The sequence below is a fragment of the Gavialis gangeticus genome, unplaced genomic scaffold (genome assembly GCF_001723915.1).
Source record: "Gavialis gangeticus isolate Ggan-Ray unplaced genomic scaffold, GavGan_comp1, whole genome shotgun sequence".
In the NCBI taxonomy this organism is placed as follows: Eukaryota; Metazoa; Chordata; order Crocodylia; family Gavialidae; genus Gavialis; species Gavialis gangeticus.
The window spans coordinates 52,951,526-52,972,462 of NW_017729004.1; the positions used below are offsets into that span (position 1 = coordinate 52,951,526).

At 41.4% G+C, this 20,937-nt stretch overlaps 1 protein-coding gene across 1 annotated transcript in view; it reads left to right on the forward strand.

The window, feature by feature from the left end:
• CDK14 (cyclin dependent kinase 14) overlaps positions 1 to 20,937 on the forward strand; it is an 869,337-nt gene that overhangs the window by 112,978 nt on the left and 735,422 nt on the right. The gene's annotated exons all lie outside the window — the stretch shown is intronic.

Sequence of the window (20,937 nt, forward strand, 5' to 3'; positions counted from 1 at the left end):
TATTAGGAAGAACTACTTCACTGTAAGGGTGGCCAGAGCCTGGAATAGGCTTCCCAGAGAGGTGGTGCTCTCACCTTCCCTGGAGATCTTCAAGAGGAGACTGGATAGGCACCTGGCTGGGGTCTTATGACCCCTGCCACCCCCAGTGCTCCTTCCTGCCCATGGCAGGGGGTCGGACTAGATGATCTGTCTAGGTCCCTTCCGACTCATTGATTCTATGATATTTCATGTTTTCCTGTGATAGCAGGTGACTGGGTGTGATAACCCAAAAGGCCCTTATTGTCCTGTGTTTGTAAATATTTTTCAAAGATTGTCTACTTGCATTGGGAATCAGTCAAGTTTCTCACTTTTTGTTCAGCGTGTAGCTAGACATCCGCTATCCTTACTTTTCAAATTGTTGAGTACATCACTATATTACTTTTTTTTGATTGTTTACTCCAACAATCAAACTTTTGATTGAACATGGCTCTCCTAACTGTTCATCCTTAGCGGCCATGAAGTTCTTTTCTATATGGATGTACAGAGACCACAACCTATCCTGATTACTATCATTAGAGTGCCCAGTGAGTTGCCCTCCTTTCTCCAACCCTGTCTTCCAGGGTTTGGAAAAAAACAACTCAGTTGATAGAAAAAAAAATTATAAAAACTGAATTTAAAAAGTATGAACATACAGAAGTATTTTTATTGTCATTCTCATCACTATATTAGAAATATATTAACTATGCAATATTAATAAATATTGCTGTTTTATTAATAAATCATGGATTGCATACTTGGTTGATTTACTGTCAGAGCTGTGCCATTATGTAGGTTAGAGCTGTCCAACTGGTGGTCCTAGGGCCACATATGGTCCGTGAGTGGTTAATTTGCACCCTTGGGCTTCCACGCAGTTATCCCTCCCCTTGTTACTCCAGGCTGCAGCAGCAGCAGCTGGAGTCTCCAGGTTCCCCCACCTTCTGCAGCTGGTACTTCCTGCCGCTGCCTGAGGGTGCAGGGCATTGTGGTGCAGTTGAGGAGCCTGCAGCTGGGGACCTGAGTGGGGTTGAGGTTGGGGGATCCACGTGCTGTGTGGCCCAGTGTCAGTGTCTTGTGCTGGTGTGGCCCATGGGGCATGCAGCCCCCAGCCACTTAGCTTTTATCCTATTAGAATCATAAATTCTATTGTAGTTCTAATCAGTTTTTAGAAAACTAAAGAAGTTTGGTGCGAGATTTTTTTTTTTACAGTAAATGTGTTACTTCACACGGAGAATTTCCTTAGAAATGTCCCCCTCCACACGCACAAAGCCTGCCTTATGCGAATCTCCTATACTACCAGGGCTACCCATTAGATAGGTTTCCAAATATCATTTCTTAATTCTAGACTTAACTGGTTGTCATCCAGGTTTTCCAGCCCCACCTTGCATCTGTGGTACCATAAGCAGCACCAAAACATTTCTGTGCTAGTAGCTAAACTTTGTTTAAAGACAGTTGAAGAATGGGACGAGGTGTTCTGAGCTGGCTCTTCTGTCATCACAGTGTAGGCATACCTTTTGTTTTCACAGGTCTTCAGGCTGCCTGAAATAAACGCTGGGTATGTCACTGGCAGTCTGGACTTCTACCATTTCAGCGAAATTTGCTTTTCAGATCTCTTTCCCGCACTTCCCTTTCATGTCCACAGCTCTTCTGCCAGGGAAATACAAAAGGTATAGAAATATGAAAAATATGAATGCTATAAATACTTGGCCTCAAAGTAGGCTTTTCTAGCCTTTTCCACCCTAAATCCCATTTTCAAAGGCAGCATGTAGCATGGCATTGAAAAGCAGATGAAAATAACAACTTTTGAAAATGTTCAGAGGCTGAAGCAAGATCTTATAAAGTTCATACCATTTTAGTTTTCTGATTGTTACTGCAGATGTTGCTATCTGACAGATTTATTCAGCTCTTTAACAAATCTGGGCCTTGATTTAAGAAGAATTAAAGCCTGTGTTTAAATCTTACCGATTTCCGCGGAACTCAGACATTTCAGAATGGAGGTGTACTTGCTGTATAACTGAATACCTTGCTTAGTTGGGGCATCAGTGTTGAATCACTAGGATTTGATGAAGTTGGATGAAGAACTACTGTGGTCTGCTGCAGTTTTTTAGAGCTATGCAAAAATACTGTTATTTTGGGTAGGGCTTTGCCTTTGGTATGAGTAAAGCAGAGGATATTTCCTTAAGTCATCTCAGGTGATCTGTGTTTAATCCACCTCTTGTGTTTGGACTCATGCCTTATTACTAACCCTGTGTCAGTCAGTCTAGTTAGTAGTCCCTTACCTCTAGTATGGAGGTTTACTGCCAGTCATTATCAAGTATACAGTATGCATTGACCAGTAGGGGTTGCTATGAGAGCAGGGGATGCAGAAAATACGCTGCCGTCTTTTGAGATACCATAGTTGGCAAGCTTTGCCCACACTGACCTCTTTCCCATGTACCACACCCAGCCTCTGTGGGGCTCAGCAGTGAGTTCCAAGCAAAAGGTAGATGGTTCGGGAATTAGTTATTATTTTATGAAATTATTTTATGCATTGTGAATTTAATATTAAGTCGGTCATTACCCAACTTAATAGTTTATTAAGCTTATAGCATATCCAAAGATAAAAGCATACCCAAAGTGTGGGATTACCAGATTTATAGTTTGGTAATCCCACATTTTGGATATGCTTTTATATGAAATTTATAAAACAACTGTATGCCTTCTTAATTAAATTGAGCCACAGTACCCCGATGTTCATTTCCAGATGCCCTTAGATTATTATTTTAACATCATTTGTTACTCATGAACTTACTGGCTTCCTTTGGTACTAGGGCAGTAATTGCATTTGGCATGATTAGTTGTATCCCTTTGATTAAATGGTTTTCCTCAGTTCCTCTGAAATCATCATTAGCTATTTTGGCTCCAGTTGTGTTCTGTTGGAGCAGCACTACGCTGTAAATCAGTATCTTTTCAAAAAGACACTGCCTTAAATTGCCTAGACAGCATATGCATGGTTACTTTGGCTGCAATGCTGCTGCAGAGCCTGGATAGTCTGCCTTCCTGGGAACTCCACAGGCAAGTCCATCAGATTTGTAAAAATATCTTTTTAGAAAGAACATTGTAATCCTGATGAAATTTAGACAGAGAAATACTGTGCCTTCGGTATTCTTCTGTACTTTTTATATTACACTCTGCTGGGATTATTTTGTCTTTAGGGATTTCTTTGTTTTCTGCTTTAGATTTCCCCCTTTCTTAGCTGTAGTACAGCCGTATCATTTCAGCTTGCTAGTGCAGAAAGATGTTGTGAATTCAGTTGCTGAATGAGCCCGGCCTGACTGCAAACATTAACATTGCTAGAGACATGTTAAAGAGTTGCAGGTGAATCTAACCTGAGCCAGACAAGCCAGACAACAGCAAAACGGTAAGGTGGTGTTTGTTTAAAAATACAGGATTAATTGAGTGTTGGGGGTGGGTTTCTGTTAAATCTGAACCCTAGTTATCACATGCTTCTAACTTGAGGAGGATTCATTCTGTGCATGTCAGGGTGGTTTTCTGGAATACTTAAAACCTAGACAGATGAAATGCGGTGCTTAGAATGCCACATGAGGCTACCGAGTGTCCAGCCTCGTAAGACTTCGCTCAATATTGCTTTTGGTTTGTGAATATCCATGAAAAGGTAGGAGAAGGCACAAGCTATGCTTCTTGTTGCTACAGCTCTGTATCCACCTCTCAAGCAGCCTTATTTATAAAGAGGATACTATAGACAATTTTGCTAATGTATGCTTGGCTGAATGCCCCCTGGGACAAGTGAGTGAAGGACGTGACCAGCCACTTTTTCATCTCTGCAAACAAGTCTCTATACCTAGCTAGATCTGAATGGCATAAATATCTTTATTAGAAATTTGCTTAATGTAGGAAAATATGCTGGATACCATGTTGAAATGATCTTTATGGGGATATAGGCTGCTTGGTGGGGGGTCAGCATATTTTCTTGGCTTGATACCTTGTAGCTGTTTTATTATTTTTTTAACGAAGATAGTCATTTTCAGTAGTTGTTCTTGAATGCTTGGTGTATAAGTGTGTTGGCAGTGTTTTACATCTCGGTGGCATATTTCAGCATGTACGAAAGCTTGGGCAGTAGCGTGCTTAAAAAAAAAAAAGCTTGCCCAGTCATGAACAGGAGGTTTAGAATGGAACCATTGCATGACATTAGTTGTCAGTACTTCAAATCATGATGCTGATTGGCAGATAACATTTTTGAGTTATACAACTCGAGCCATAGATGTCATTTTAACTGAAAGGTAAACAAATTTAAAAAAAATCTGCTCTTATAGTTTACTTCAGTCATTAAATGAGACCAGCTACGGTTACAATGACAGAGTAAGGAAATACATGTATTATGGTATTTCTGATGAGAACAAAAATTAATTTAATTTTAGGAAAAATATTTTGTTATTATTTGCATGTTGCATAAAGAAAAGCAGGTTAAAATTAGCCATAGAAACAAACAGTAGGGGAGAGAGAAATTAGTAGTAATTTGATAATGAAGCATAGTATTAATATCTATTTGCTTTTTAGGTGCATAATGGATGAAGTTTAAATTGGGAAGGTTTATTCTTAGACACTGTTGAATACTTTTAATGGGTAAAAAAATAAGGTCTGTCTCTAGATAATTTTCCAAAACCTTAATTGTTCAAGTTGTTGTCTAGGTAGTGCTTTCCTTAAAGGAAATAGAAGAATCTTAAAATGCACATCATCATGTAGTAAGTAAGAGTGATATAAAGTAGGATATTATACGCCCTGTTTGAACCTTGATGTGGTTTTGGTTAACTAATCTAAAGCATTTCTGTTAAAATAATTACCTTGACTACAGGAAGATTTTTCTTGCTTCCATTGCTAGTCTTCACTCATAACGTAAAAATGCATTCAGATTTGCATTATCTTGTGATAGATTGAAGTGGTTTAATTATTTGTATTTACTTTCACTTTGTGTAAGGAGTTAAAGTCCAGAAACTTGAAAGAGAGCTTTTTGAGCAAATGTTAAAACAAGATAAAAATATATAACTATTTGATGAACAACAGTGATATTTTTTTTATCTCTTACGCTTCTGTCAAATGCACAGTTTTCTCAAATTTCTTCCACAAAAACTTGATTTTTATTTTCTTATATAGAAAAATAAAACCAGCAGTTCCATTCATTGGACATTAACTCTCTTCAAGGTTTTCCTCTCTTGGTTTTTCAGGTATATGGTCCTCTGAACTTGAAATCGGGGCTGTTCTAGAGCTTTTTACACAAGAATTCTATTTTCCTACACCACTGGTTAATTGGTGTTGATTCCAACTTACTTAAATTTAAAAAGATTATATATAAAGGGAGAAATTTAGGGAAAAGTTAAAAACAACTTGGGTGACAGGAATATATCTGATGCATTGTTGTCTAGATAGACAATGCTGAATGCTGGATTGAGATTATCAACATGTTCATCAGTATGTTGAGCCACTATATAGGTAGGTCTACTTTATCATGCTGGGATGTAAACAGTACACTGTATCTCTGCGTCAGATCCCTTCTTGTCACCTCAACCTTCTTTTAATGCACAGGGTGCTACAGAGGAAGTGAAAAAGATGAGATCCCTTCATCAACCAAATTTAAATTTGAAAATAAGGCATTCAGTCACTGTCCCTCTTCTTGTGACCTCCAAATGATCACTTATTAGCATCCTAGAGAATCTGGGACCTTCTGTATTATCAGACAGTTAAGATGGTCTTCTAGTTAGCTAGAATGAAGATAGTGAAAGGAACTGTTTCCATAGATACTGTCTTTAAAGATAGGGATTTTTTTTCAGATTCTTTTTTGACTTCTCTGAATCAAGCAGGAGAGATCAAACTTTAACAAGTTGACTTAAAAAAACCAACCCCCTTGGCATAGGTACAGCATTGCATCTTGCCCCAGAACCCATTAGGAAGCCCTCAGAAGGCTTTAGAGTCATACAGGAAAATGTTCGAGTTAGCATACTCCCCATGCATCATACTGTCTAAACCCTGATAAATACTGGATTCTAAAACAACCATTTCTAATCATGTCTCTAGGCTGTAGGCTCTCCTGGTAAAAGCAAAACCTGCATGGGGATTGTTTTGCAAGTGGACATAACAGTTACCTCCTGTATAAGTAAGCATTCCTTACCTCTAATAGGCAATTTTTGTTTCCTGAGACCCTGTAGACAAGAAAATTGACAGTACTAGTAAAAAGGCTTGTGATTACTCTGCAATATAAGTATCCGTAGCCACTCACCACTTGCTTTTGGCTCAGGCACTACTAGAATGAGTCACACAGCTTCAGTGGAATCCAGCCATCACAGGTATTAGATTATTATTGTTTAAGGAAAATCCTAGCTTGCTGCCAGCTGGCAATGAATTTTCTGCATTGCATAGCCTCAAGCATATTGGCCTTTGTCAACAAGTGTGGTCAGTACCTATTTGTTGAAGAGTTCCTGTGAAGTGTTCATCTTCCATCAAATTGAGTTTTGGCAAATACAAGATGGCAACAATCCCATATAAAAAGTGTAAACTCTCTGGAATAAAATGTAAAGAACTGTGTTTAAAAAATAGGTTCTTGACTTCAGTTCAGAGTTACCAACCAATCCGCAGACTAATCTCCCTTCCAAGTTCTTGCAAGGCAGCAGAGTGCCAGGATTTGGCAAGCCTGGTTTGTGAACTCTGATTTTTCTCGGGTCATTCTTCTGAAATTTCCAAGTAGTGTATCTCTGCCCATAATGGTGGATAACTCCATCCAGACTTGCAAAGGCTGTCTCTCAAGGCTTCTGAAAAGGAAAAGTAGAGCATTAGATATATCTAATGTTACACAGGTACTTGTGATTACCCCACATGCACAAAATGTCCCTAATGCTTATTCCTGGACTTGAGGAAAACTTGGCTCTTGATTTGAATTTGAAGTTAAGGATTTTGTCACATAGACCTGCTCTGTTATAAATTGGTTTCCAGTATCTTTCTGATACAAATATGCATGAAGAGGAATGTTTGTGATTACAAAGTCACTGTTACAGATAGCTTGTTGTGGGCTCTTTTCTTGATTACAGCCCCTTTGCTTGCTACTACAGTAGCATATATTTTCCCCCTTAAAAAGACAGTCTATTCTTTTGTGTATTTAGAAAGCTTCCTTTATATGTTTTTTCTTACAGTAAATAACATTTTTCATAACAGTTTTTTTTGCATCTCTCCTTGCCTTTGGGTCAAGTTTGTCATCAATTTTCAGAGTTTCAGACTGCATCTTGTGACAAAAAATGAACAATATAATGCCTATCATTGGGGTAGCACATAGGCCCAGAATAATATATAGAGAAACTAAAGATGTTGGATAGCTCTTTTTAAAGATAATCCCCAGATGACAGTAAGCCTGCAAGACCACCCTTGATAGAGGCATAGAAGTATAAGTTGACAGTCAGCTGGCCTTGTCCCTGCTGAGTAAGAAAAAGTTAATACTCCTAATTCAATGAAGCTTGCTTGTAGGATAAGTAAAACTTTTATTTTCTACCCCTACTCTTTTGAATGCAGCGTCATGCCCTGTGGAGTTGTGGAAATTCTATAAAGTTCCTATCAGTGCTGACTCTTATCATGGTTTTTAATTGGTTTTCCTTAAAATGTCACACTAACCAAAATGCTGACTCTTGAGTATTTTTGTGATGGACTGAAATGTATGGTTACAGTAGAACTTAATATGTCCTTCCAGTGGCTAAGAGACTCACTAGAGCCCTGATGGAAAAATTTGGTAATATAATAATGGTGAAACCAGTCGAATTTTATAAAAACCTAATAGTGTTCCATAATAATTAGTCTATATAAATGAATGGAGTATATCCATTTTCTAAGATTTTGAAACATTTATAGAAATCTGTGACAGAATACTTCTCTTTTCTGTTGGACTATTAAAACAAAACAAAATAAAAACCAAAGCCCTGTAGAAAGATGAATATTTTCTATTAAATTCTATAGGACTTACCCATAAAACAAATTACTGAATCTTTTGGATTCAGAAGGTATTTGAGCACACATAAAAATTAGCGTAATGCCCTATAAAATGTACTTTGTTAATGTAGTTTGACAATTAATGTATTTAGTGTTTAGATATTTCTTGTTATGCTAGTGCAGAATATTAAATATTTGAGTTCTTGCTATCTCACTTTATTAAGTCCTTCCTGTTTCTTTGCAGTACATAAAACATTTTTAAAAGTTGTTGGCAATGTATAAAGTATGGATTGGCTATACTCGACTCTGCAGTGTTGCATAATAGTACTCATAGTAAACATTTATAAGTATATACTGGTCTGGCTGTTGGTCATGGAAGTAGCATTTCAAGGGGAATCCTATAAAGTACTGAGATGAACTGATGGAAGCTGGAACTTCCTTAGTCTTAGGAAGGCAGCTGAGCAGCAATTTATCAGCACTGAATTGGCAGTATGACTCAGACTACCTTAAGTGATGCAAGTTACAAGATTACAAGTGGCATATGGATAGGGTAATAGACTTTCAGTGAATCTGAGGATTTGTTGTGTAAATTTGTGTAAGTTGTGGATTTTATGATAAACTTGAAATAGGTTTGGGGGCATACATAAGAAATGACATTTACTGAGTCATCGGGTGTACTTTTCCTCAATTAATTTGTTGAATAACCTTTTGAACTGGGTTAAGCTACCAGTCTCTATAATATCTTATGGCAACAAGTTCTACAAGTTAATTGCAAGCTTGACCTGCTAATTTTAAATGAAAAACATGAGAAATTTAAACAGAGTATTAATTGGAAACACGGGCATTTTGATGACTTTTTTCTGTGATTGGATTTTTGGAATTTGTTGGAGGCTTAGAACTTACAGGATACAAATCCTGGTTTTGGGGTACAAACCTGCACAGATTGGAGCCAGAGACGGTGTTTATCATCACCTCTACAAACAATATCTTCTGGAATTTCAGATTTGCTCCTTATTTCTTTTTTCTGTTCATCAGATTTGTAGGACACTGATAAGTGCATGACAATAGGTAATACCAGTGTAACAATCTAAGAGGCAGTGTTGTTTCTCCTCTTTTGAAATATCATCTAATTTTATTGGAAATCATAGTGCTCATATACAATCTTTAAGCCATTCACAGAAGTCATTCAATAAGAATACAGCTGTGCTCACTTTTGATGAGCTTTTATTACAAACACCACCAATTTGAAATTTTATACATTCGAAAGAAAAAAGATAAACTACAGGGTTTATGATATTCAGCGTAAACTCAAATGTTACTATTATAGTACAGTATTTAGCAGAATTCTTAGTTTTGGGGCATGGTGTGTTTGCAAGGAATTGTGCCATTTCTTAGTACAGCACATTACATAATGAGAAGCCTATTTTATTATGCTAGCATATACTTTTTTCTTTGAAAGTTGATGTGCTACTGCAAGGCCAAAGAATCTGCAGAAGCTGTTGGAAATTTCTTTGCAACTTTTCCTTCCAAATCTGTAGAGTTCTATATCCAGGTCATCATTAATTGTTCAAAGTAGTCACTGTTTAAAAAAACATTTTATAGATTCTTGAGGCCCAGACACTAGTGTCATTTAAGTATTTGTTCATGTGGACCTTTTATGTAACCTAAAGTCTCAAACTTTGTTTCTGTTTTGAACAGAAGAATTTTATGGCAGAAAACAGAACCAGTGGTTTGGTACCGTTTCCTAGTAGCTAAGATGAAAAGCAAATTGTCCCAAATCTCAGAAGAATACTCAGATCTCAGATTTATGGATCAGTTGCTCCTGTCCCAGGAGAAACCTAGAGTGTACCAATCCTCAGAAATTTTCTCCCAGAGAAAAGATGCCCAGGAGAAGCGAACGTCTGTACACACTTTTCTTTGAGAGAAGGTATAGTATAGTCCTACAGCATAGCAGGGTGCTTTGCACAGCCATATCCGCAGCAGGTCTGCCTGTGTCATGTTAGAACAGTGTAGGTAAGGGAAATCGGCAAGCTGCATCTGTATCTTTGGGATAAGGATTGTCTCTAAGGGCTGAGTCAGTCACGCTGGGGCACAGAGCAGGGCTGGACATAACCCATGGCTGGATGATGCGCCTATCCCTCCTCCAGGGCAGGGGAGGGTGGGTGGGCAGGGGCAAATCTGCATGTGAGCCGGGCCCTTCCTATGGATCATGCCAGCTGCAGTGGGCATTGCTTGCCTCTGCCCCTCCACAGGGACGGGATAGCAGCTGACTTAGAACTGGCGCAGATCAGAGGAATCCGACTGTTTAATTAAAACAAAGTACTACAAAGGCCTGCGGTGGGTGTTGATACAATGTGATTCCTGCCCCATGCTCTGAATGTCAAAGTGAAGAAATTCAATGCAGTGCAGGTAAATGGCAGGAGTAATTAAGCAGCGGTTGCCCAGCGGGTGGAGTGGGATGGTCAGGGGCTGCTCCAGAGGGGACTGTTGTGGGGGTCCCTGATGTACTCCTGGCTTGGAGCTGGCTTGTGATGTGAATGGGCACCTCTGTTGTGGAGCCAAGAGTTGCGAGACTGTGTGTGAACCTGAAGGATACGGAGGATACCAATGGGTGGGACTTTGGATTGAAAGCAGGCCTCAGCAGAGGGATAGCCCAGGATGGTAGGGACGGAGGGCTCACCAGAGTACAAAGCTGACACCTTTTGGATTTGACAGTACATCATAGAGGCTGAGCCACACTCCCTCAGCCTTGTGTTGTGTGAAGTGTAGGAGGGAATGATGTTGGGAGTACGGAGAGCCTGGGCCCTTGTCTGCTGCCGGTAGAGGTGATTCCTACTGACCGGTGGGGGAACGACTGATTTGGAAGCATATGCCGAAAATGTTTTCTCTTCCCAATGTCCGATTTAGACGGGCCTGGGGCATTGGTACTGTGCTGTTTGGGGTGAAACTTGAAGACCGGGGCAGGATGGACTGAAGGGAAGATTTGCCAAAAATGTTTCTGCATTTATATTAAGGTGGTTACCCAGACTTTGCCCGCAGGAGCTGTCCATGCCCCTAAGGCTGCCTGGGACTCAGGCCGTGGAGCCTGTTTCCCCCCCCACCAGTTGCGTTGAGACTCAGGCCATGGAGCCTGATCCTCAGCGGGAAACAAAATCGTGTAATGATTACCCCCGACCTGGTCGTGAGGTGTCATGGCTTGGTGGTGCATGACGCCGTCACAAGGTTCTAGTCCATCTAGAACCAGATAGTCTCCTGCTCTGCAGCCGCATTGCATGGGGCATGCTGAGTCCATTAACCAAGTGACTCAAAATAACCCAAAAGAGGTATCCTCTGGGGTTTGGAAAATAGCCAAATGCCTCATCATCTACTTAGTGATGTGCATGAATGGATGAACGAAATTCCCACTGTCCCTACCTGCTGTCTAGCGAAACCACAGCCAAGGGAATGGTCTTGGCAGAATCAGCAGGGAAAGAAGACCCTCTCACCCGCAGCGCATCGCATGTTTGTGGGGAACTTGGTGCTAAATCATTCGTAGATGACCTGATTTTGGGTCAGGGTTTGGTACGTAGCAGAGCAGCTACCTCGCTGAGATCTATTGAAAGTCAGCCCTTGACACAAGCTTTTGTCTCATGTGAAGATCCCCTCAAACACCTGACTGACTCCCACCTCTGCGGAAGGGGGCTGCCACCATGCCTGCGGTGGGCAGGGGCCCCTGGAGACTGGCGGGAGGGCACAGAGACAGGCAGGGCAACCCTTGTGTGGGGAGGGCACCGCTGTTCTCTCCTTTCCTCCCACCCTGGGCAAGGTTGACTTGGCTCCCAATGTGTGACCTGGCTCCGGGTGTGTGACGTGGCAGTGCAGAGGGCCACGGGGAGGGGAGCCAGCAGGTGGGGAGGGTCCAGCCCTTCTCCGACCCACTTATCACCCTACATTAAAAACACACTTATCAACTTACCTTTACAAAGCTATGCATATTGAGCATCCTTATTTTACCAAGACTTCATATCACAGAAACAATTGCATATAAAAAACAGATGATTATATATATTAAACCTTTAAACAACATGCATCAACTTCCCACAAAAAAACCCCCAAACTCTTACAAAAATCCTTTTCTTCATACAGAACCCTATGAAAAAATTGTTACCTCAGTAGCCAACTAAAACTCTCTGCCCCTCCCATCAGTCCTCTGCTGCTTCAGTGAGACAAGTGTGTCCAGTCCTTTTTTCTTCACTTCTTCTCTGCCTCTTCACTGATCTCTTCCTTGCTCCGGTTGATGTAGTATTTTAGTACATGCAGCCCTAGCTTCAGGCACACTATTTCAGTGAAAGCCAACCCTTCAAATACCTAGAGGTTTCTTATTCTCCATAAAGTATTTTCAACACATGCTAGTAAAGTCCTTAATAACCTTTCCTCTGCTTCTTTTGGTATGAGTCCATATGGTACCATCTCCTGCACTAATGACTGGTTTTATTGGTGATGCCCAGAAAGCAGAATACACTTTTCCACACCCATTTTGCATATGGAAACTCCCAAAACACGCCCCACTGTTTCTTTTTCCCTGCACCTCTCCCTTCATCACCTTGATGAACTTTTCAAGCCCCACCTGTGTTGTACTTCTCTCACCGGCAAGTTATTTCTTACAACCATCCATGCCAGGCCAGCATGCCTTTTAGCTGTTTACCTGCCAGCACTCTCTACACCTTCACCACTTGTCCTTCTGTGAAGTTTCCCATCAGCACCATTCTGCATCTGTCCCTTACTGCTGTCATCAGTTTCTTATGATCCTTCAGGACCTCCAGCCGTACCTTCCCTGTTTTATACCTCTGCATGAATCCTTCCTTCTTATGTAATGAAGCAGTGGTTACCATGCCCATGGACTCTTCAGAGAGGTATGATATACTCTCTATTTTCTTAAAATTGCAGCTGTGTGAAATCAGGTGATATGAGCTGCTTTCCCCTCTCCTTTCATTCTAGTCTTACATATTGTGCTTACATATTTTGCATAGATGAACAATCCCAAGTCTGGCAGCCCCCAACCCGCATCTCTCTTGTTTTGTACAGTTCAGCTCTAGCTAACCTTTCTCTTCTGGCATTCCAGAAGAACACGCGTTTCCCTCTCTACTTCTGTTATTTCCTGCCACGGCAGTGGGAATACAATTCCTGTATATAGAGTAATAGGCAGTAGCACAGCCTGAAATACTGCCACTTTCTGGCAAAGGACAGTGTCCTTCCAGACCATAACCAAAATATTTCCCATTATCTTGCTGCCACATTTTCTCATGGTGCGTTACCTTTTCCTTTGGTGTCCATCAGGGTCCCTAGCACTCTGAATTCTGTCTTACTGGAAAGCCCAACTTCTCTTAGTCCCTTCAGTTTCCCACTCTCATTATGGTGCTTTTTGGTCTATTTAGTTTAGCCCCTGCTGCTTCTCCATACTTGGATGTATGCTTTAGCACCCTTTCCATTGCAAGTCTGTCTCTAACTAGTACATTTTATATCATCCATGTATAGCATGCATTTAACCTCTCCTCCTTCCGGTGTCTTTAATCCACTTATGACCTTGTCTTTTCTTATTCTTTGTGCTAAGGGTTCCATGCTGCACACAAAAAGTAGTGGTAACAAGAGGCATCTTTTTCTCACCTCTGTATGGTTTGTAAAGACCCTGCTGAGGTGCCCATTAATTTGGACTTGTCTCTCTGCTTCTGTATGCAGTAACCTTATCCAACATATAAACTTCTCTGGGAACCTTATTTTTTCCTAGCACCTTGAATATGTAGTCATGATCCACTCTGTCGCATGTTTTCTGTAAATCTAGGTTTGCTATAACTGTGTTAGTTTTATTAGATGCGGGACAGGGCATCTCTGATCATTCTGATTGCTTCAGAGATCTTCTTACCTGGTATTGCTCATAGTATCTATTGGAGGTTTCTCCTCATCCTCAAAGCCACCATCTTGGCCATTGACTTATAGTCCATATTCAGGAGTGTAATCAGTCTCCAGTTTTTGAGGAGTTCCTTCTCCCTTTTCTTGAAGAGTAAGATCACAGTGCCTCTTGTAAAATGTTTCCCTGCCTCTTCTGTTTGCACTATTTCCTCAAAAGCTTCCACTATATCCTTCCCCCAAAACTTCTCATAAAATTCCATAGGCAGTCCATCTGCTCCTGGTGAATTCCCTTTCTAAAGGCTTTTAAACACTCCTCTTTTAAGCTTATCATTTCTTCCATCTTCTTTGCTTCCTCCCCCTCTACTTTCTCTTCAATCTCTTCCTTCATCTTCTTCCTCTTTGTTTTCCTCTTTGTAAAATCTTCTCATTCCCCACAATAACCCCTCCTGATTTCCCACCTGAGCACCACCTTCTTCCTGCACTGCTTTAAGCCCTCCTTTTGCTGCCTTCACTTTGGCTGACAAGTATTGAGATCACTCTTCATTTTCTCCCACCCAGGGAGGGTGTTTGAGGTAAGAACATTTTCTCTCATCTTTCTTTTAAACCAGGTTTCTAACTTCTACCTTCTTCTAGCTCTTCCTGTATTTGTGTTCCTTCTGTGGCTTCCTTTAGCAGCTCCTATATCTTCCTTTGCAGCTCTTAGCTCTTCTGTTCTTCTCTCTATGCATCTTTGGCCTTCCTTCCTGAAGAATTCTCCCATCCTCCTCTTCACCATTATCCACCATTCTCTGGTGCTCCGGAAATATTTATTCAGTGTTTACCACCCTTCATATTGTCTTGTATATGCTTGACATCTCTCTTCATCTTGCAACAACCACACATTTAATTTCCACAGTCATTTCCTTCTCATGGGGCTCTTACCAAGACTCATTTCCACCTTCAGCATCTGGTGATCACTAAATGCCACATGTATAGTTTCTTTCTTCCTTATCCCTATTTCTTTTGATTCAAGCACAAAGTACATTCTTGATTGTTCTTTCCATTGTGGTCTGTTCTAGTGAAAACGTTCTCCCCTGCCCACACATCTCTTAGCAACTCATCTTTTATCATATGTGTTAATAGTTTGGATGAGCTGTCTAAAGCTCCATTTCCTCCTTCCCCTGTTTTGTCACCCACTGCAGTTACACAGTTGAAATCTTACATGATCATGCGTGATTTCTCTCTGACTACGTAAACTTCTAGCTTTCTAAGTGGTGCATTTCTTCCCTCCCTTGGCAATGGTGCATATACGTTGACAATTTCTAATTCTTTTCCCCTGACTGATAGTATCATTCATTGTAATCTGCACTGATGACTTCTACCTGCTTTGCTGTCAGCTCTTGGTTTTTTAATAATATTGCAATCCCTGTTGCTTTGTTCTCATTTTGTTCCTGACCACCAAAATGGTCCCCATCTCCATCTTTTGTCAAAGCATTTAAAATCTCCGTCCTCTAGTATACCACATTCTTGTAGGCGTACCACATTCTTGCCCTTACTTGGTTCAATGTTAGTTCAATCTCTTCTCATCTTTTCCTTGTTACGATACTCCTGATGTTAAGTGAAACTATTATCAGTGCCATTTATGCCTCTTTTAAAACGAGTGCACCTGTCTTTTTAAGGTTCTTCTAGACCACTGCTCAGGTGGTTGACTCCTCTGCCTTGCTCACGTGCAGTCTTGTAACCTTTGCAAGCTGCCAGGTCGCTTTTGGATTTAGGGAGGTTGCATATTCCTGCCTCTCCACTGTTTCTTGCCTTCTGGTTTTCATTTGAGCTGGAGCCCAGAGGTGTTAGTGTCAGGAAATTGCTCCCTCGCTCTTCCTGCAGTTCACCTTGCTCATTATCAGGCTTTTCTTCCTGGTCTTCAGCCCCTATATTGTCTTTCTTTTCCTGTCCTGTATCTCTCATTTTTTTCCTCTTGCTTCATCTCCTCTGCTGTTGTCTGTTGGGTGTTTTCTTTCTTCCCCAACCCTGCCTCCATGTCTGAGCTGTTTGCTGCTCCTCCTCCCCTTCTATTCTGTTTCCTATCTTCTCTTGTGCTGATAGGAGAAATTTCTCCTCCTCCTTTTCTGGTTCATCCTCCCATGGGGTTTCTTCCACCATTTCTACATTAGTGCCCAACCCTTTCTCTCCTCTGCTCTCCTCTTCCAGGTTTTGCTCTTCCCTAGAGGTGTCTGACTATACTTGCAAAGGTTTTGGGGCACCTACAATACAAGTGTCCCTCTCCCTTGCAAATAGTGTATTTTAGGAACTCCTGGCACTTTGCTCTTATGTGCCCCAACCCTTCACATCTGTAACACACCATGAGTGGACAGTTTTTGTTTTAAGAAAGCAGTCAGGCTGGTGAGATTCTGTTTGCACCTTCACTGTCAAACTGTACTTTAATTATTTATTCACTCTCACTCTCTTTTAATTATTTCAGGTATCACTCTCAAAGTTCAATCATATCTTTTTTCCCTCCTAATTCTTCAATAGTGTACCTCAGTTACTTTTTCCCTTTATTTTTAAAGCTAGTGTGAACACAACTACCGTAAAATCCCTGAGTGGGAAATGGTAAAAATGCCGGTTACCTGAGAGCACAGGGTTTCTGCCTGGATCCAGAGTGGGGGCTGGGGGGATTGGTGGCGGCCACATGGGGAGCACGGGGCGGGGGGGTGTCAGTGGCCGCATGTGGAGTGGGGATAGGGGGTGTTGTGGCAGTGGCCACATGTGAGCCCCCCACCCGTGTATCCCCCGCAAGTGTCTGGCCAGCTGGCTTGAAATCCCAGTTGCTAGAGTGTGCCGGTTAGTAAAATCCCGGATAACAGGGATTTTACTGTACCTTTTTTCTATTAGGCTGTCCAAAGCTTCCTGACTGTTTTGATTTCCATTTTTCCCCTAGTCTGCTTTACTAGGATAATTGCAGCTTTCCACAGATTTCATATTCTTCATTATCTTAAACATAACCACACTGTTCTCCCAATATTATGTGTAAGATGCTATGATATTATATACCAACTAAATTGCACACAATACACTGCTGCCTACCTTTTACCTGTGATATACCATTTTTTTGCCTGGCCAGGGTAAATACCAGTGTGGAAGGCAGCTGACTGAAGTTGAGCCTGAGTAAAATGGGGAGGGGGGTGAGGGTGGAAGTTGGGAAATGAGATGAAAGGAGTCTGCCTCCAGATTTGATGCATCTCCGTACATTATAGAGGTGGTTGGGGATCCATTGCTGCTGGACACAAAGATAGTGATAATTCCAAGAATGTTTTGTGCCATTTATAATTAGCCATAAAATGGAGCCTCATCTATTAAATAAGTACTGGTCACAGTTATCTACCCCTTTGTGACTTTCAGACCATATCGTTACACCTCACTATCTAAGAATGAGCACTGCTGCATTGAAAGAGCTTCAGTTGGTCCAGAATACAGCAGACTACCTCAGCAACAGCTGCCAGCAGTCCAAGTGCACTGCACCAGCTTTCTTACTGAACACCTGGCCAAATTACAGGCCTCTGAATTGATTGTAAAAGGCCTTTCCCCATCTAGAATTGCTCCAAGATTATTTCAAAGAGCACTTTTTAAGATGTCCTGCTGTAAGCTACATGTCAGGAGCTGTGGAGATACTGGCTTCAGTGATGAAGTTCATTGGAACAGGAGTGGGGCTTTCTTGGCGCCAGCGCTAAAACTTTGGATTTTGTTAGCAGAACAAAACATACAACTTAATTTGTTTTATGCTACTCTGGAATAGAAGTTCCTAATGGTGAGCAAGTTGAAGAGTCTAAGAAAGCTTTGCATTCAAATCCGATTGAAAAACACTTGGGAACTATGTATTAATTTGTGCCTTTTGAGGGCCTTCCCTGTTATGGTTACTCTCAGAATTTTAGCAAAAATAGGCATTCTCCTGTTAACACCTCAGATGCGCTCTATTCTCTGAAATGTTAAATATTGTTTGGATGAGCTACTGTATTTTTGTGTGTGCTTTGAACCACTTCATGTTCTGAAGAGAGGCATGAAGGGTTAAATACAAGACCGCTTTAAAATCAGTACTATTTAATATTAAAAAATAATAAATTAATATGACATTACTAATGATGCATGTACGGAAGTCAAATTGCAAAAACTTGAATCATTTTTGCACATGCAGCCATCTGTTACAACAGGCGGTTGAACTGACGACAATATTCTTGGTTGGGAAAGTGATTGAAAATATATTTTTAATCTTTATTTTTAAATGCTGTTCATATGGTTACAGAGGAATAGAACCAGTTACTGAGTAACTCGACAAAGGAGTGTAGAAGCTGCCTCTTATATTTTTCTGTCATGTTTGCAGTAGGCAAATTTATATGAAAGAGGTAAAATCCACTAATTTAAATTACATATAGTATGGAATGAGTTTGGAGTACAGAGACCTATTTCTGTGCATTTCCAAAACACTGTACAATCATTATTTGAACATTGTACCAGCTATGAGACAAACTATTGCATTTCATTTTTATTGGTATGCATACCCAGTTCATTCAGTCAAGTTTCTGAAAGCCCTGTTAATGTAGTAATGTCAAACCTCTACCACTTTCTAGAGATTTGGTTTTATTAATGAATATATACATATATAATGGATATGTGTTTTGTCCAAAGTCACAAGGCAAATAAAATGTAAATTGATCTTGGGTGTCAGGAATTACCAGTTTTGTGCTTGCTTCAGATCACGCTAATCTTTAGAGGCTATTGTAGTGCAGTAGGCATGTGCATGTAGTTTGCACTGAAGCTGTAGAAAAGGAAGCTGTACAGCATGTCATCTAGCAAAAATTGCCTTTCCTGACCAAAGGGGTCCTTGATTGCTCCCTGAATCAAGTACTGTGTTGAATATGTGCTGTTAATGGATATGCGTGTGCTTGTCCATATTCACTTAATTTTGCAAAAGCTCTTCAAATCAGCATAATCTAACACTACATTAGTGTAGCTTAAGAAGTGACAGAAGATATGAATGCTTCATAATAGAATTAATGAAGTAATTATCAAAGAAGTCCGTGGGAGGTAATCACTGAAACCCAAAGAGCCAACAAATCTACCATATCACTAACAGCCTAATGCTTGGGAGAGAGTTTCTGTCCCATTCTACTTCATAGTTCAGTAAAGTTTCTGTAAAATCTGTTAAGGCAAGAATGTCAAAACTCCACTGCTTTCTAGAGAGTTGATTTTATTAATGAAGAAAACAATAAGATAACATTATCATAGCTTTTTTGGTTTGGAGTTGCTATCACAGGTCTACTGTGCTCAAATATTAGAGTGTCATGTATAGGTCAGGGAATGAATCACCTGAATCTGTGATTTAGCTGTGCCCTTAATCTTAGCAGGAACAATACCTGTTCTCTGGATGGGTTAATTCAGGCAACCATGTAAATAGAGATAATATAAAAACTTGCAGTTCAGATGTTCTTCCATGTGGCAATTCAGTCACCTTTTTACGTTTGTATTCTAGATCAGGGATCGGCAGACTTTTCTGGCTGTGGGCTGAAATGACCCACTGTGGATTGGACATACGTTGGAGGGTGGGTGCGAGGGCCCTGCTGCCACTGCTGCCTGCCTCCATGATGGGACAAAGAAAGTGCCTACAGATGGCATTTCTTCCCATGGTGGCATAGGGAGAGCACCTGCAGCCAAATGCTGCCAGCGCTCCATATCTGTGCTCTAGATCCAAAGGCTCTACTAGTTGGATTCAGCCTGTGGGCTATAGGTTTCCAGCACCTGTTCTAGATGGCAGAGAATGTATATTTTTAACAATAGCTGTGATTTAAAAAAAAAAGAACAATCGTTATTGGAGTTAGCCTTTGACTTTTAAATCGCTGGGCAGTGGGGCAGCAAGGGAGAGCTGGCAGGAGCTGAGAGATGGATTGGGAAGACTTTCCCACAGCTCTGCTCCTGGCTGTTCGCTTTTAAATCACTGCTCCACTACTCAGCTGGGGAGAGGAGGTAGCAGAGGGAGGCTAGTAGGAGCCAACAAAGCTCCCTGCTGCTTCCCCAATCTGGAGACTGCCTGGTTTGGGGAAGAGGGAGGGAGTGGTGGTTGCTGCTCTTCTCACCACCCAGTTGACAGGAGGTAGGGGAGCAACTACTCCCCAGACCTCAAAATTAGGGTGGCCTCAGTCTGTGGAAGGCAGGGAGCATTTGCCTTAGCTTCACTCTTGGTTTCCAAGAGGTCCCCAGCAGTCTGAAGGAGTTGAACTGAAGGAAAATGTATAGATCTTCAATCTCCTAGGGGTGATTTAATCCTGTTCATTGCTGGGTTATTTTTCTGTGAAAAGTCTCAGTATATCTACACTTTTGGTTTCTGCTGGGAGAATGGCTGTTTTCCCAGTAAAAACTGAATGTCTGTGCCTGGCCCAGGTCAGCTGGAAGCAGCTTTCAGTGAACGTCTGGTACTTCAAGCCTTGTCTGATAATTTATGTCTGATTTCTTGTATTTTTCCTTAACATTATTTTCTGTCTTTTAAGATTTCTGACCCAAGCTCATGTTGTCTATTTACATGCCACTGTAAAGAGAGGTGCACCCATAAAAATTTTCTTAGCCCATACCGATGGCTGATTATTAACCAGATAATAATCTGGAAGGAGTGTGGGGGAGGGAGAGGATGTGGGAGGGGGCAGTTTGAGGCCACCACAGTCAGGGAGGGAGTGGGGCTGGGGCAGGGGAAGGTGCTGCCCAGCCAGGGTGGTGAATGTCATGGGCGGCTTGTCCAGGGAATGCTGGTGGGATGGGGAAGGGGTGCAGCTCCCCGTTATTGTGCACACCCCAGGTGGAGGTATGGGGAAAATGTGCCCCTTGGATTTGTGTGTAGGGTGAGGATGGGCTGTCTGTTGTGGACTCGGGGCCAGGGGCTGTGCTGGCCTCTTCCTGGCAGGTGTGCTAGGCCAGAGCAGTGCTCAGGGTGGGCTCAGATGTGTGGGGCAGTGTCACGGCGCGGGGTCCGAGGAGCGGCTGTGATCTCCCCTAACACCCCCTACCATGCCAAGCTCCCGTTAAAGCACCCTTGTTCTCGCCCGGCACATCTTT